At 40.9% G+C, this 14,380-nt stretch overlaps 1 protein-coding gene across 1 annotated transcript in view; it reads left to right on the plus strand.

Annotated features, from left to right (window-relative positions):
* The window catches only part of EPB41L2 (erythrocyte membrane protein band 4.1 like 2), a 255,844-nt gene extending 245,796 nt beyond the window's left edge, over positions 1 to 10,048 (plus strand). Inside the window, exon 18 of the mRNA XM_047102614.1 lies at positions 8,800 to 10,048. The gene's annotated coding sequence lies outside the window, so the exon portion shown is untranslated. The remainder of the gene's footprint in view (positions 1 to 8,799) is intronic.
* The last annotated feature ends 4,332 nt before the right edge of the window (positions 10,049 to 14,380 follow it).

Genomic DNA, 14,380 nt, shown 5'->3' on the forward strand with positions numbered 1-14,380 from the left:
GGCAAAATTGGCAAATTAGAGTCATGAAGGTGATACCCAAAGTTTTGGTTTTTGGCCCAAACAGTATTTTTTTAGAACTTGGATTAATGGTGCTTAAAATGGGAAGGCTTTGAACAACTTCAGAAACATGAGAAACTCTGCTGCCTGTCATGGCGGCAAAGGCTGAGGAGGCGCTGCCCCCCTCAGATGAGGGGAGAGCTCTGGGTCCCCAGCGGCTCTTCATGCTGAGGCCCTTGGTACCCAGTCTCCCTACTGATGTGTTCAGCCGCCGGCCTCTGAGGAGGTGGGCCTGACATTGTGGCTTTATTATACCCGAGACAAGGGCGCATTGAAGAGTATGAAAGTTAAAAGAATATTCAATCTTAAACTGCTTATAGATCATCTTCTCTCAACCCCTCCCCCTCCTTTTTAAATGAGGAACTAGAATCCTAGAGAATAAAGTAATTTGCAAAGGTCATTTCTACTCAGGAATCCTAAATGCCATCCATGTGTAGAGCTAAGTATAGTTTCGTCTGTCTGAATAACTTCTCCCATGTTAGTCATCCCAGATACTGTTTTTTAAAAATGTAAATTTGGGGCGCCTGGGTGGCGCAGTCGGTTAAGCGTCCGACTTCAGCCAGGTCACGATCTCGCGGTCCGTGAGTTCGAGCCCCGCGTCGGGCTCTGGGCTGATGGCTCAGAGCCTGGAGCCTGTTTCCGATTCTGTGTCTCCCTCTCTCTCTGCCCCTCCCCCGTTCATGCTCTGTCTCTCTCTGTCCCAAAAATAAATAAACGTTGAAGAAAAAAATTTTTTAAAAAAATGTAAATTTGTGGGTGGCATTAGGAGAGAATTTTGCTATGGTAACCGATGAGTGCGAGTGAGTGCGTGCGTGTGTTTTAGATACTCCTGACCCCATGAGAATTACATTCAGTGACTTATTGGCCCTATGTTGATGTAACGCTTACGGATGAAAATAGTTCCGTTAGCCTTAGAGCAAGTGGGAATCTCGATTTGTCCAGTACGATAGCCAGTACTCACATGTGGCTACTTAAAATATGAAAAATACTTCCCAATTGATGTACTGTAAGTACAAAATAACATACTGGATTCTGAAGATGTGGGGGGAAAATGTAAACTAATAGTAAGCTAGAGAGTTGGGTCTAGAGATGAATTCTTTTGATTCCCACTAACCTTCCTGTTTAAAGAAAACGCAAAATAAATACTTAGTAAGTTCTGTTCGTATATACTTTCAAAGTTTTTTTTTTCCCTAAAAGATATAAGGGGTTTTGATACTATTTTTTTAAGTGCAACTTTTATTTGATGCCACAGAGAAATGTTTTCTCATCTCCTTGTCTTAATGAACCTAATATTGATACAGGCCTGGCTAGAATACTGGATACTGAGTATATCCTTTCTCTAGTCCACTTGTAATGTAAACGAAGCTTTAAGATTTTGTAAAATGCTTTCACATCAAGTTCCCACAAGATTTAAACCTAGCAGAGTCAACCAGAAGATCTTATTCCAGCTTTCGGGCCAAATACTAACTACTCTTAGAAATCTTTGTCAGAGCTTCAAAGATTTAGGAAAGCCAGGTTCTTAAAGAAGGCAGAGTCCTCCCAAGATATTATAGGTGTAGTTATTTAACAAAAGAGAACAGAAGAAGCAAACCAGTCTCCCCCCCTCCCGAACCCCTGCTCTTCAGGCTTGCCTTGCAGATCCGTCCCTGTTACATCACTCGTGGATTCATCAGTGGGTACCATTGTGAAAGGACCACGTTCGAAGCACTATGATAGTTGCTGGGAGAAGGAGGTAAAAGCATAGGAATGCGAATGCTAATAATATAGAGAGTAAAAAATAGTGTTTTAAGAGTAGCCTTCGTAAAGGGCTGTGAAAGTTGACCGGAGGAGAGACAGTTTCTGATGGGCATTTCCGAGAAGACCTCCCTGAAAAGGCAACAGGGAAGCCACTCTGTGCAGAGTGCTGGGGAGAATTCGAACAGATGGAGGCGAGCAGAGAGGAAAGAGCGTGTGGAGAAGCAATGGGATGGTATTAGGAAGAGCAAATCCTACACGTGGATGTGTGTTGAGGTCTCCGCAGACCTGGAAAGACTTGTCAACGGCAAATTGCAGATGGAAGGTCCTGACCTTGCGTGTCAGTACCTCAGATTAGACTTTGCTGTGTAGGTCATCTGCACAGGGTACGTGAGTAGGGGAAGGGCATGTTCGGCACTGTTCTTCAGGAAGGTCAAATCCCTCAGGAGAGTGTGGGGTTGACTGAAAGCATGCTAGATTAGGTGAAGCGTCCTATAAGGGAACCATTACATCGGTTGGAGCAATTATTAACAGGGAAACCGACACAGTCTTCAGTGTCTGTCTTCAAGAGTAGAACAAAACTTAAGGTGAAAGCAAACCCAACAAACTTTGAAATCTCCTCTATGAAAATCTATAAAAATAATACTGGCTAACATTCATTGGTTGCCTGCTCTGTGGCCCGCTTTTTTTGAGAACTTTGCCAACTACTTTGAGAACTAGTTCTTACGGCTATTTTAGGTGTCGACGAGGACACACGGAGGCCTAGAGAAGTTAAGTCTCTCACCTAAGTCACACAGATGGTGAGTGACAGAGCTCGACTGACCCACAGTCAGTCTGAATCCACACTACATGCTGCTTTGCAGAAGGCTTCATGACGGGAATCTTTCAAATAACAGACTCCCACCAATGTACTTGAAACATGATTCATTTTAGAAAAATTTTGTGCAAAAGGTCTTTGAGGTTGAAGCTATGATACAAAGCTAAGTGAATAAGTAAATCCATATTTTATAAAATAACGGTGTTTAAAAATGAGGTAAAATTGATGTTTTCATTTGACAGGATGTTCTGAAATTGCTGTGTGGTAGTAATTCTTTAATAGGGACTTCAATGTGTCAAGTATAAAGATTCCAATAGAAAAATTACTGTGGGTTTTAGGGGCGCCTGGCTGGCTCAGTCGTTTTAAGCATCTGACTCTTGCTCTCAAGTCAGGTCATGATCTCATGGTTTGGGAGTTAGAGACCCATGTCAGGCTCTGTGCTGACAGTGCAGAGCCTGCTTGGGATTCTGTCTCTCTCCCTCTCTCTCTGCTACCTCTCCTGCTCACGCTTTCTCCCTCCCTCCCTCTCAAAAATAAATATTAAAAAAATTTACTGTTAGGTTTAAAGAAAACTCCATTAACTGGCCTGCTGGCATCCCTAATATCACTCCCTTACTGTCCTCAAAGGTAAGGGAGTGTAATTGGCTCAAAGCCTAAAGAGAGCTTTGGCCGTTTACAGTGTGGAAGGAAAGAAGGTGCTCTTCCTGACACCTCCCTCTGGAACGGGAATGAGTTGTGTGTGAAAGTCAGGCGTGGGTTTTTGTTTTGTTTTGTTTTGTTTTTAACAAATGGAAATTTGGAGAAAGCATCTCAAAATTGACTCTTGAAAGCAAAAATACTGAAGTAAATCGATGTGATTTTAGCAAACTCTGAACTTTTTTCTTTGAAGTGAAGTTGTGTTAGTGTGTACGTTATCGAGCGCAATATAGTTGGCACTCAGAAGAGACAGAGATAGGGGTGGAAGGCAACCAGGTCCAAGACCTGAAGGTGAGACCAGAGTCTCCCGGGGGCCACTGGAGAGCCTCTTGAGGTGAGTGGCACCATAGCAGCATTAGTATGTTCAGGCAAAGCAGGTGAAGCAAAGTTATTTCCCTGAACTGTTTGTTGAACAGGTGCTGACCTGTTGACCATTTGACCAAAAAGGAAAAACAACAACAATAACACAACAACAGTAGATTTATTTTTTCCTTCAAATTCAGCAGGCACACAGATATCCACAAGAGAAGGAAACAGTGATAGGTTAGGGACAGCAGAGGCTACACAAGCAATTTCTAAGGTTGATGGTCCTCAGACACTTTACTCTCTTAAATATTACCAAAGAACCCAAAGAGCTTTTGTCGGAGTGAAGTATATCTACCAAAATTCACCCTAGTAAAAATCAAGATTATTGAAATTTACCACATTACAAATTAAACAGAACAAATGTAAAATATTTATTAAAATAGCTCAAAATAATCACTTAGTGAAAGAAGCGTGTCTGAAAGGCTACAGGTAGTGTGCGGTTCCAATGATATGAAATCCTGGAAGAGGCACAATGAGTGAGACACTAAAAACAGTGGTTGCCACTGATCTCATAAGAGTCTTTAAATATTGGGAAGCTGTCAAGCTCATGGTGGCCGGACTAGTTTTCCAAAATCCCAGTTTCACCTCAAAGCTTGAATTTTATCACCAGCCACAAGTATCGTCCATTGTTTTCCTTGAAATGACAGGCTCACCTCATTTTCAAGAAAATGCCTGCCAAATTGAATAACATGGTTTGTCGTTCAGTAATTCTCAAATAAAAAAGGTGGTTATGAAAAAGCAGCCTCTTCAATTCACAATCCAAGCAGGACTTGTTTTCTCTAGACATCCACCATCCATCTGTATGCCGCAGGAGTATTCTATGCCCATTTTCCATTTCATTCCACAGAATGTTAAAAAGACAGGAACTCGGCGGTTGAGATGTAAGACAGTAATTTTATTTTCTGTGTTTCATCAAGGACATCCTTAAGTGAAGCTGCCTGCCGCCTTACCGTCTTTGCTTCTATGTCACCGAGAGTGCGTGGTGGTAACAAACAGTGACTTTGGTACAGTTTGGTGGCACTGCTTTGACCTGTGTGTCATGATGCCAACAGGGGCACTCACCCTTGTGTCACTATCAGTGAAAATGTCCATTCCCCAGAAATGGCAACTAATGGCTCAGTGTGATTATGAAATGGCTTTGACTTCATTACCCCCCCGAAAACGTCTCTCCCTCAGGATCTGCAGACTTGGAGAACTGGTCGGTCTGCATCATAGTGGTGCTATAAACATGGTGAGCATTGGCTGTTCCCTGGGTTAACCGAATAGAACTTCTACTTTTTTGGCTCTAGGACCCCTCTTAGAATGAAATTTCGGTTTAAAAATTAAAATCAAATATTCAAATTAAAGACCAAGGAAGACGGTTTAGCATCAGTAATAACTGAAATCCATAAACTATTGTACATTACACCTGGGTGCATGGACCACATTTTTATTTAGGAAAGAGTTGGATTATCTCTTACATAAATATTTTACTCATGTTTTCAAGATCTCCGGCTGTACTACTGCCGTATTGTAATTGAATCTTAATCCGAAGCTAAATGTTATGGTTTCTTGCATTATTTTAATTATTTTGGATAAAAACCACATTTTTGCGTGTTTATTGAGAGTCCCCTTCAGATGAGTGCTTTACCACTTACAGGCAGTATTTCTAGTGGTTTGGGTCAAATACTCTTTCACAAGTGCACATTTGCAGTTTACCGAATCTGTTTCTGGAATAGAGCACGCTCATGTTTGAAACCCCTGTGTGAGAGCCCCTGTCTCTGGAAACTCTGAGGTTGTGCTTTTCAGATGCAGCGATAAAACCCCTGTGCTTGAATTTGGCTGATTTCCCACTGTTCGTCAGGCACACTAAGATAAATTTGACTGTTTGGAACCCTCTGTGAGGACTTAAGGTGGAATAGGCAACTGGTACATATCCTTGAAGCATTTGGATATAGAGTTAGATCTGTGATTAGATGAGGCAGCCACCTTGACCTGTTCCCACTCTGGCCCAAAGAGGGGGACAGAGGCTAGGGGAACTGCACTGTAGTAGTCAGTAACGCTCACTGACGTTGTATATAGTCTAGGGGTGGGAAACTAAAGCATGGAAACGGTGGTTTGGGCTTCTGTTTTTGTTTACTTGACCAAAACTCTAATACATAATGTATAATTCATATACTTCAATGTTTTGATCCGATCCAAGCTCAAGGTGACCATTATGATATTGCCAAAAGGGGCAAAGATAGTAATTAATGCCAGCGATTAATGCCTGTCAATCTGTTGACAAAATAAGGTATCCAGACTATTGTGAAAGAGAGAGAATTCAAGCCTTAAAAAAAAAAAAAAAAAGTTCTTGTAGGAAGCCCTTGTATGAAGAACCAGGGCCTAGTTTTCAGTTTGATTGGGATGGGTAATCATTTAGAGCTAAAATGTAGTCTGTTAAAAAGTCAACTATGAAGGTTTTTTTCCCTCTCTAACAGATACATGCCAGAAGAACAGAAAAAAATTTAAATATCTGATGCTTGTGTATCAGTGGCGTTGGTGATTCCATCCTTTTCTCCTTTGTTCAAAAGCTTAGATGTTTACTACTTGCGGGAATCTATTTCCATATATGTTTAAGTACAGGAAGCAGTCAGAAAAAGATAGGTGGATGTGTCAATTATAAACTTCATACAATAAATCACTCCCTATTCACCCAGAACAGTGAGAAACTGGGATGTTCTGCAATACTGAATATCTAATTAGCTCAGAGTTCCATTTGATTTACTGCTTCTTAAGGAATGGGGAAAAGAATGCATTTAACATTAAAATTACAATAAATGTAATTTTCTATCCTTCTGAAAACTGTTTGGAATTCTAAGAGCGTGTTGAGGTTGTCATTTGTAATACTTATTACCAGAAGAGGAAATTGGTTTGTTTTAGTTTATAGTGGTTTGATTGCAAATAAATGAAAGTAAATGACATTTGAGTTTACATGAGTAACTATGTCTTTTTCTCTACATATATTTCAATAAACATTGAAGCTCTTTGAAATCAAGATCTCTCATTCAATTCCTATATACGCCTAGATTCCTGTTTACTTGTCTGCTAATGACTTTGAAACAAGCTTAATTTTAGCTTTCTTTTCGAAATTGAAATTTTTATATTTGGTGAAAACAGATTCAGTGGAGTAACATGACATGGAACGTAGAGGAAATGGAGAATCGGAGCTTAAACCTCACTCTTTCTGTAGGTTTCCAGGCACTGGTGACATGAGAGGTTCACTTTCTATAACCTGAGCTGGGCGGAGCGGCAGCTGGCTTCAAGAAGCAATGCATATTCACTAAGCAAGAAGAACAGAGCAACCAGCTCGCAAAGATCAAGGGCAGATAGTGTGACTGAAGGTCACAGATAACTCCCAGTTCCAATTTGATTGGTAGTTTTATCTATTCCCTCTCACCAGCCCTCAAGTTTCTGTTCATAATTACTAACCTAAAAAAGGATGACTTTGTGTTTTCTCCGTTGATGTGCCCCTCTCCCCCGCCCAACCTGGAATCGAGCAAAGTCCTAATGAGTAATGAAATAGCCAAAAGCAGACAACAGGTGGAGACAGTGAATTTGATTAATCTATCCTGTGTAATCAAGAGGCTAGAATAATATGTATGATAAATCTCAGTAATGGGGAGTTGTTCCATTAAAACAAGACAATTTTACCAAGACAAGGGGGTGTGCATTCTAACTGACTTTGAGGCCATATCTCTTGGAAAGGACCTTAATTACCACTCTCCACTGTCCTCTGTAATCACCTACCTTTTGCCAAAACTTCCAACCAAGCTGGAGTAGAAAGTGAAAAATTGCCTTCTCAAAACGCTTTTCACTCTTGGGGCTAATGCACCATCCTTATTTTTTGTCTATCTCCCTATCCACTCCTTTTTTAGTCCTCTCTTCTACCCACCCCCCCCCCCACCTCTTTGATTATGGGCTTCCCCGGGACTCGTCTCTCATTTTTCCTTATATTTGCAAAGACTAGTTCACCTGCCAGTTTTACTTACCCTTTGTGCCAACCTGCAAATCCACATCCGTGGTCCTAAGACCTCACCTGTGCCTTACGCCTTTCATTCTCTTTCTGCTTTTGAGGTCCCAGACTCCAAACCTGATGGTGCTCTCTGGTACTTTCTTCCCAGACACCACCCTCTGATTGTACTCCAGCGGGGGTACCTCCCAGTCCGCTCTGCACTTGGTTTCTGTGGCACTCACATCCCCATCAGCCAGCAGGCATACCTGGCCTTCCTGCCTCTCTCCTCCCCACCTGTAGCCTGTCCCTCACACTGAAGCTTCAGCGAGGTTGTCAGAACCAAAATCAGGCCATCTCAAGCCTTCCTCAAAACCAGCCGCCTCCTCTCCTGGGCTTGTCCTGCCCTGCGTGGACCCGCCATTCACCCCCTGGCTCTCTGACCTGTCTTCTGCCTCTTGCTCTCTACTCTGGATCATCACAGCACACTGAGAGCTGTTCGTTTGTCTGAACGCGCTTCCTGAATTCATCCTTTTTTTTCTTTTTTTTTTTTTTTTTTGTCAAATTTTGTACTTGTCAGCCAGGTATTAAAACCTAGACCAATATTTTTTACCTGACCTGCCGTTACTTACTTTATTATTATCCCCAGTAATGTCCATTTCCTCACTCTCCTGTTCCTCATTCATTCTCACGACCCCTTCTGCCCCCTTACTCTGCATACCCCCCTGAACACCATCTCATTTCCTGACCTCTTTCCCCATTCTGTTCTCCCACCTGAAGCACTGTTTCTGTTCATTCCAAGGAAGTCAGAATGGACTTTGTTTTTCCTCCTTCCTTGAATCTAGCTTTGAAGTCTACATGGGTTTCTCCTTTATGGATTTTCAATGTATGAATTACCTGTTTTATAATTAAGTCTTTTTGTGTGTGTTCTTAGTTGCCGGTTGTTTTCGGTGTGCAGTCAGTTCCCCACACAGTGTAAGGCCTCCTCAGGGTGGAGTAAGTCCTTAGTGCTGGTCTTCTGGAAAACATGCTGCGTATTGTAGAATTAGGTAGTAACTGTTGGTTACTTAATTTGGAATTGGATGGAATGTTACACTTTTTTTTTTTTCAAGTCTCTGTCTTTGGAATATTTAACCCTTGTCCCTTTTTTTCCTCCTAGAAATGCATTTTTTTAAACAACATTCAACTTTGTGAACCTGAAGAATTTTGACCATTCCAAGTCTTAATGCCACACCACTACTCCAGCGAATTTATACTACGACTGGTAACCATGACCAGGAGCCGGAAGAATTAAAATGCCAACGACCAAACCTTACCTTAACAGCTCTGGTCTATACTGTTCCCTCTCATTTTAATACATTATTTTGTTTTATAACCACTTCTAAATATTCTTTTTTTTTTCTTAATTAGGGAGTTTTGTTTTTGTTTTCCCGTTTGCTTTGTGTACAACTACCTGCTTTATAATCGCTCATTTTGATCAAATGATAGTGAACAAAGCCAGCCCAAGCTGGTAAGGTGCCGTTCACTTGAACAGGTGCTGTTGTGCAGAAAGGAAACTCAGTGACTAATTTCAATAGCGGCTTTCCTATCTTCCAGATTCTTCCCATTGAATTCTCACAGGAAATATTTACAGATTTTCAGATGCAGTCAATATACTGTACGAGGAAATATTAATACAGATTAGAAGCATTTCTTACATCTTGAAAATTTTCTAATGTTTGAGAATTTCACTGGGGATATTTTTTATATTGAACCCTGTTGACTTTCCAGTCCTCTGACTTTGGGCCAGAAAAGTAAAAAGTCAGAGAATGTCCAGACTGGAGAATTACCAACAAATTCACTGACCACGCACTGTGTTGAGAGACCCTGTCGCACCACAGTGCCAATGCTTCTCAGACACGTGCTCTTTGGCAGCATTCCAGAAACAGGAGGGAGGAAGAAGAGAAAATGGTGGCTTCCCTTCTGCTAAAATATGCAGGCAGCTTAAAACCTTAGTGCTTTCTTTCTTAACATGTCCAAATTTCAGTACTTTCCATTATTTGAACACACTTGTGTAGAACGCTTGCTTTGTATTAAACCTCCTTGTCTACTTGTAAAACTGACCTTTCGTTATGGAGCAGGTATGTCTCTTTCAGACAGTTGGATGATTCACATGAGGTTGAGGACACCGGGGAGAGAAGCTGGGGCTGTGGTGGTTTTTTGATGGTTGTGAGGAAGCTAGACCATTTACCAGCACACACCAGAGACCTGATAGGGACCTATTAACTGTATTGAACGTTTTTTCCTCTGCTTTTGACCCTATGTATAGTTATGATGCCAGATTAGATTTATAGCAGCTTCAAGTTGTATTAAATGGTATTTTGCTTTCTGTAATACTGTTATAAAATAAAGTTTGTTTATTCTCTGAACTTGTCACTTCTCTTTGGGAAAAAAAAAAATTTCAAAAAAAATTTTTTTAATGTTTTTATTTATTTTTGAGAGAGAGAGAGAGAGAGCATTAGTGGGAAGAGGCTCAGAGGCTCCAGGCTCTGAGCTATCAGCACAGAGCCCAACGTGGGGCCTGAACTCACAAACTGCAAGATCATGACCTGAGCCAAAGGTGGACGCTTAACCGACTGAGCCACCCAGGCACCCCAGTCACTTCTCTTTTTATAAGGGTTTAAAAAATAAACTGGAGTGTTATTTTCAGTCAAAAGTCTACTATGTTATGAAATGTCGCTTTTGTCACTCAGGTCTTTTATAATCTGCTGCTGCCTCCAGTGTCACTGATTTGAAATGAATAAAGCAGCATCAAATGTTTGGAAATCCGTTGTTTAGAGCGCCAGATCCCTCCTGCCTGCTTACACGATCCACCCTAGCTTTTACAGATTCTCCAAGGGATAATTTTGCTTCTTTTCTGTGTGTATTTCTTGTTTTTAGAAAATATTTTAGCTGTACCATCGGACTCCTCCTCGCGGTTTTTCCTCCTGTCCAGTGGGCTTTAGTGTCTCAGGTGGGATATGGGTTTTGCCAAGGGGCTGTGTCTGTGTTAAATCGGGGTGGCTCATTGTGAAACTTTTGCCGAGACACATCAAATGTTGGGTTTTCTTCTAAACACTGAAGACATTCTACAGCAAATGGCCAACAGGGTACATTCTGTTTTGAAATATTATGTAGAATTTCTCTCTCTAGTCATTTGAAGCGAGCGTGTCAAATACAATTTGCATAACCGTCTTCTTTGGGATCTGTTCCCACTGAATTCCCTCTCACCTTGTGAAAGGTCTTTCTCACCTCTGCAGAATTATTACAGAAACAGCTCTTCTCTAGAGAAGCCGATCTCAGCAAGCCAAGCCTCCAAGACATTACGGAACCAAATGTGGTTTTGGGAAAATATTTCGCATCAGAAAGCTTGCATATGTAATGTTCATATTCAAAGCAGAGGTTGGATTTACCAGAGTTTGAGAACCATATCTGTCCATACTTCCAGTGATAATTGCACAGATAGGAAGTGTCTACGGCAGCTCCAGTGAATAAGATACGCAGTGTTTGAGTCAAGGCTTAGTTTTATTCAGCTGAGATTGGAAGGACAGGGTTTGGGGTCCCAGAGAGACTTCTAGAGCATCTGTGGGGCTTAACCCAAAAAGTAGCTGGGAACAGTGTTGATACGTAATGCCATGTGTAGTTGCAATGGCAAGGCTGTTGTTCTTAATATTTTGCATTAATATTAGAAAATACTTCTCAGGATATTATAATTTTGTTCATAAACTGAATTTTCAAAACCCCAGATAGAATGTTAGAATCATAGAATAAGAAAGCAGGTCAGCAAGGTTCACTGAGGTGAAATGTCCAGGTGCTAATTGTTTATCTTGAAAGCAATACAATTTTAGAATAGCAAGTATTCTTTTTAGTTGTGTGGTTTTTTTTTTTTTATAGGTGCCATTTTACATAAGTCTTATAGCAATCCTGTGTGGAATGTAGCAAACAGCAGTGCATTTTCCAGAGGCCACAGCTGGATAGAAAATAAGGTTATATTTTAGATGTGTAGAGTCGATAGATGTTTGGTATTTCACTATCAAGAGTAGCTCCTATTTTCCTTTAAGAGATGTTGTACTCACTGCATAGACCACAGTTCATGGAATAACTAACACCAGGGCTCCGGCAATGAAACCGACTGTAGCCATAACTACTGCCCGCATGGACTTCATTAAGTGTTTCCACTTATTTATGAACACAATTATTTGATATCTGAAAACCTAATTGAGCATTTATAGGTAGGAAGAGTGAGTTGTGGTTTAGATGAAACCAGATTGCCCATGAGTGGATAATTGCTAAAGGCAGGTGTTGGTAAGTAAGGGTTTATAATATCATTCTGTTAAAAGGAGGGGAAAAAAATACCCTAAAGCCCCATAATTTTTTTAAAAAGTTCTCTCTTCATGTATTGTTAGAGAAGAATGCATTGTTCTTCATTGTATGATGTCCCGGTAAGTTTCCACCTGTCTTCCACATTTGCAGGAGAGACTAGGACATGTGAACATTACGGCTGAGACAGTAACAGGGAATATCCCTTGGTTAATTTTACAGATGTCAAAATGGACTTGGACGGATCCTTGCATGCACCCGTTCATGTTCTTGCTGGGATTAGGCTATTGTGTGGCATTGGCTCCAGAAGAGTACAGGCCAGCTGGCAAATCCTAGGTGCCACTCTCCTGACCCTTGGCCATGGGGTCAAACACAATGACCCTGTATACAGTTATGGTGCCATATTAGATTTATAGCAGGTTATATAAAATGATACTTTGCTTCTAACACCAAGGCCTCAGAATCCTGCAGATAGACCTTTGAATCCCCTACTCAGTAACAACCTTGTGACTTTAATGAAGGCACTTAAGTGTCTCCGAAGTGAAGGTACTAATAGGTCTCAGGGCAGGGATATTCTGATGGTTAGATGAAATCAAAATGTATACAATGCCTCGTAGAGCTCCTAGATCAATACTGCCCTCAAATTTATGGAAGATCATGCCAATCTGAGCTGTGTCCTGAGGGCTTTTCCTAGAATTCTGTTTTATCATAGGGTTGACAAGTCTATTGAGAAGGTTTTGGCTTTGAAGATATGTAGACCTCACTTCCTGAGAGCCCCACAATGTCAAGGATCTCTTATGGTCTACTCATTGTCTACCATGTGGAGGCAGCTAGGGTTGCTGGGGTAAGAGGCAGCACAGATCCTTGAACACTCTGGCGGCAGGCTTCCTAACCACAGACCCCTGGACAGATTTCAAGGGGCTGAATTGCCCCCCAAATATATGCAAAATTGTGAGTAGATGCATGTTTCTTGGGAATAAATTCCTGGCTTTCATCAAATTCTCAAAAGGCTTCTTTATTATCTAAATAAAAGTTTGGAACCTCTGCTCTTAATAATCTTGAGTTTGGGAATGTGGGTTTAAATCATTAAAAAAACAACAGTGGAAAGAATATTTTAAATTCCCAATCTGTTTGGTGTTAATTATCAATAAAGTACTTTGAATGCATGTTTTCTGTTATGTTCTTTTTTCACTCATTTGCCAGGGCAAATACCATTGTGTAAATTCTGATAAACTCAGACGTCTCTTCCAGTGAGCACACTAATTATAAAGTCAGCAAAAATCTCAAAAGAATTTGCTCTAAAAATCCTGTTTCTAAAGTCAGAAAATTAATTTCCAAAATGTGTTTTCACAGTTACAAATTCTGGGAGCGCCTGGGTGGCTCATTCGGTTAAGGATCCAACTCTTGATCTCGGCTCAGTTATGATCTCACAGTTTGTGAGTTCAAGCCCCACATCAGGCTCTGCGCTGGCAGCAAAGAACCTGCTTGGAATTCTCTCTCTCTCTCTCTCTCTCTCTCTCTCTCTCTCTCTCTCTGCCTTCCACCCCCCTTAAAATAAACTTAAAAAAAATAGTAATGATTTCTGATTTTGGAGACACAGTGTTGCCAAAGAACGTAAGATTTTCAAGGAGGAGTTATTTTTGGTGTATGGGGGTGTGTGTTCTTGATTTTCTAATTGCTGCTAAGTTAGTCTGGAAAATAGTAGAGGCTGTTACCTGGTCAGATAAATTATAAGTTTGCTTTTCAAAGGTTGCAAATAACATTTCAGGGAATGTAGTATGTGTCCTTCCTTGCCCAATTTTCTGTTTTATCAGTTTGTAAAGGTTCGGGATGGGGAGGAATACTCATGGATTTCAGTTTCCCTGCACTGTTAGAGAGGTAGAAAGGTAGCATTCACAGCTTTATTTTAAAAAAAAAAAATTCTTTGGTTAATTTTCATTGAATGACAACAGAGTATTATTTTATTGAAGGTCTTATGTTGAGAAAATCACTGGGAATTCTTTCAGGTACTGGAACATTAGAAATAAGAGTAGGAGCCATTGAGAAAGCACTTGGGGCCCCTCGTGAGAGGCTTTGGAGCACAGGAGGGGACAGAATATAGGATAATTTAAGGAGAAAGCAGCCTGGTCTAGGTGGCAGGAGCCATGCATAGGAGCCACAGGAGTCCAAACCAGAATAAGACCTTAAACTCTGGACTCTGTCTAGAGAGCAAGGGCATGACCGCAGCTGGCCGTGTTCCATGCAGGATTTCACAAATTGAGTAGCAGTGCCTTCAAGCAGATTATAGGAAACCCTGGGACTTGGTCTTTCCATGAGAAAACTATAACATGTTTCTCTTTCTCGTTACATATAAAAAACATGAAGCTACTCAGGATTTCATTGGAAATTGCTCTTAACAGCAA

The sequence above is a fragment of the Lynx rufus genome, unplaced genomic scaffold (assembly GCF_022079265.1).
Source record: "Lynx rufus isolate CCGP_SWC_20201006 ecotype Redwood Valley unplaced genomic scaffold, mLynRuf1.p SCAF_6, whole genome shotgun sequence".
In the NCBI taxonomy this organism is placed as follows: domain Eukaryota; kingdom Metazoa; phylum Chordata; class Mammalia; order Carnivora; family Felidae; genus Lynx; species Lynx rufus.